The following is a 3795-nucleotide window of genomic DNA, read 5'->3' on the forward strand; positions in this document are numbered from 1 at the left end:
AAAAACCCTACTCTTGGGGCCAAAACCGGCGAATAACAATTGTGGAGTGGGAACTACCGAAAAAGCGCCTAATTTGGTGCCATGTATGGATATGGCACAGATGGTCCTTGTTCGAATCTTCGATGGGGTCGTGTTTCTGTACGTGTTATTTCGGAAATTTCTCAAATCTCTCTGCGGGCCCAAACGCCCGTGTACACTTGTGCATATCCAATCGTCGCACAGCTTGGGGTGCATGACGTCATTTGGCTGTGAAGAAAGACGATGGGGTGAAAATTAATTGCCTCAATGAACTGCATACCCGCATAACCGCATATCCGCATAACTGCATAATAATACCCGAATAACTGCATAACTGCATAAATGCATATCCGCATTACCGCGTATCTGTAGTCGTTCAAAACTTTCCTCGAATCTGACAAGGCCCTCGTCTTTAACAAAAATTTTACATGTTTCAATGGGAGTCAAGTCCATACCCTACCACACCATACCGTACCATAACACAACATACCACACCATACCAAACCATACTATACCATACCACACCAGACAACACCACACCATACTATACCATACCACAACACACTATACCATACCATACCACACCATGCCGTACCGTACCATACCATATCATAACATACCCGGTGAAAAGTATGCCAAGCTGATGATGAAATATTCACCAAGACCGATGATCTGGGGCTCTATTTCATTCTCTGGAACTGCTGGATTAAATTCTTTTTTAGCTTGGAGCTACTCTGAATGGCCAAAGGCGCTTGGAGCTGTTAAGGAAAAATTGAAAATACACATGTACACTCACGGGTGCAAAATTTCCATCCACGGTGAAGCTCCATGCTACAGAACTAAGACAGTGCAAGAATACTTTTAACCATATCCATACGACGTGGGGAACTCTGTGCCACCACTTTCCAAAGAGGAAATTTACTCGTTAATCCGATCCGTACGCTTTGCATAGCAGTCTGTCAAAATGATTTTTTGAGAAATACTGAAAGTTTCAAAGAGATCTTCGTACTAGAAGTATTCTAAAATGTGAAGAATACAACCCCGGGGGTACAAAATGACCCCTGGGCGTACGGATAGGGATTAAAGATCAAGGTCACGAACTTGAGAGTGGCTTGAAAATATCCCTGACCTCAATCCTTCAGAAAATCTCTAAGAATTCATGAGAAACAAGGTTTCAAACAAACAGCCATCAAGCACAAAAGCTGTAAGGTGGTGCACTCAAGGAAGTGTGAACACAGGAAATTCCACCTGAATAATATATAATAATAATAATAATAATAATAATAATAATAATAATAATAATAATAATAATAATAATAATAATAATAATAATAATAATAATGATTAATAATAATAATAATAATAATAATAATAATAATGATTAATAATAATAATAATAATAATAATAATAATAATAATAATAATAATAGTAATAGTAATAGTAATAATAATAACAATTAATAAAAATAATAATAATAATAGTAATAATAAATGACATTTATATAGTGCTCAACCCCGATTAAAGTACACAGGCTCCGAGCGCTTTACAATACAGTGCAACGTACTACAGTAACATAAAACGTTGGGTTGTGTCTAAAAGAAAATTACTCCAAATATTCATCTTATTATTTTAAAAACAGAAACGACTTCAGCTGACATTTGGAATGAATCAAAATATTTGAGCTCTTTTAAAGTACTTGGTAAAAACTATTGCCGAACCCTTATACCAAGCATGCTAGCTCACCGTGTCTTATTTAAGAGGTCATCCATGCTAAAGAGGGGCACACAAAGTCGGCCTTATGATTTTTGTCAAGAATATTCCAAAACAGCTCACCCTATACTTATTTGAAGCATTGAAGCAAGTATTTTCCTATAAAATACTCAAAATACTCAAAATATAGAAAGGTTTCAGGTGGTTTTAACTTTTTTAACCATGACTGTAGGCCTACGGGTGTATTAATTCCATCCAGTTGCCAGTCAAAGAACTAAAATTAGACTGCCGGGAAATGGGTTAATCTGTTTTAAAAATTGACCTTAAAAATGCTACCTGCGCAGTCTTAACCCAGAAAACACAGAATGGAACTTATTAAGTCTATTCACTCCCAAGCCTGAAGACACAGAGGGGAAAATATCGTGTCTATTTTAGTTTCGGTAATCTGCAAAAACACAACAAAAAAGCACCGAGTACCAATACCATAATCAATACCATCAAGGCGATGTATAGATCTAATAATATGTATGGCGCAAATCCCCGCTTAATAGCAAGCTCTATGCGCTTCACAATCTATACTATTAACCCAGCAGACCTGAGAGCATTCTGAAACAACCTCAACTTCCTGGGAAGCATACAGTGCAAGCAGCCATTTATAGGCGCTGAAACACTAACATACTGACAAGACATTTCGCTCTCTATGGCCGGGTACTCATTCCCACCTGGGTGAAGTGAGGAAAATTCGTGTAAAGTGCCTTTCCCAAGGACACAACGTCGGGCCCGCAGCTTGAACCCCCGAACTCGCAACCTCACGATTATGATTCTGGTAGCCTAACCACTAGGCCACCAACAACCTCACGATTACGAGTCCGGTAACCTAACCACTAGGCCACCGACCTCACGATTACGAGTCATGTAGCCTAACTACTAGGCCACCGACGCCATCGCTGTTCATTTAGCAAGGCCGCTATTCGCCGGTCGCAGAGTTTTCTCCTGTTATTTATTCTAAAATTATTAAATTGTTGTAAATAGGTCGCTCTTCCCCGGTTCTCCGTCAGAAAAAGATGGAAGCCAGCCCGTCGTGTGGAACGGCTTGCTCCCTATGACGTAACGACAGTGTGACGTAATCGCCCAGAGCTCTGGAAGCCGTGGTCACGAGCAGTCTGAGTCTGAGATAAAACACGTTGTCTCCACTGGACACCTGAGGCAACTTTGGCGATCTGGTCCAGAGCAGAAGAATTGTTCAACAGGTGAGCTTATGTTAGGTTCTGGTTTTTTTGTTGGTTTTGTGTGTGTGTTGTTGGTTTTTTGTTTGTGGTTGTTTTTTGGGGGTTTTTTTGGTAAGTGTTTTACGGCGCTCGCAACTGCATAAGGTCACATGAGCGCTCGGGATACACCTAATATTTTCAGTTTGTAGTAGTTAGTTTAGTTTTAGTTGAAGTTTTACGGCGCTTGCAACTGCATGATGTCATATTATGAGCGCCAGAAGATTAGAGGTGTTACAAGAGAGTAACAAACATAAGAGAGAAGAAGGGGAGATAAGGACGATAGATGTTTGATAGGAAAGAAGAAGCAGACCACACCAGAGCACCCACCAACCACCCACTTCTCTACTTTTTAAGTGGTTAGGCTACTGGACGCGTAATCGTGAGGTTGCGGGTTCGGGGGTCGAGCCGCGGGCCCGACGTTGCGTCCTTGGGAAAGACACTTTACACAAATTTTCCTCACTTCACCCTGGTGGGAATGGGTACCCGGCCATAGACAGCGAAAGATCATGTCATTATGTTAGTGTTTAAGCGCCTGTGAATTGCTATTTGCACCTTTTTTGTTTGTTTCAGAATGCTCTCAGCTCTGCTGGGGTAATAGTATAGATTGTGAAACGCATAGAGCTTGCTGTTGAGCGAGGATTTGTGCTATACAAATTAATGCTATCTATTATTATGACGTGTTACACCGTTATATCTTTTTCTGCCAATTTTAAAAGAGTGCACAAGTGTGGGTGAGTGTGGGGGGGTGTGTGTGTTTGTGTGTGTGTGTGTGTGTGTGTGTGTGTGTGTGTGTGTGTA

The sequence above is a fragment of the Aplysia californica genome, unplaced genomic scaffold, assembly GCF_000002075.1.
Source record: "Aplysia californica isolate F4 #8 unplaced genomic scaffold, AplCal3.0 scaffold00116, whole genome shotgun sequence".
NCBI lineage: Eukaryota > Metazoa > Mollusca > Gastropoda > Aplysiida > Aplysiidae > Aplysia > Aplysia californica.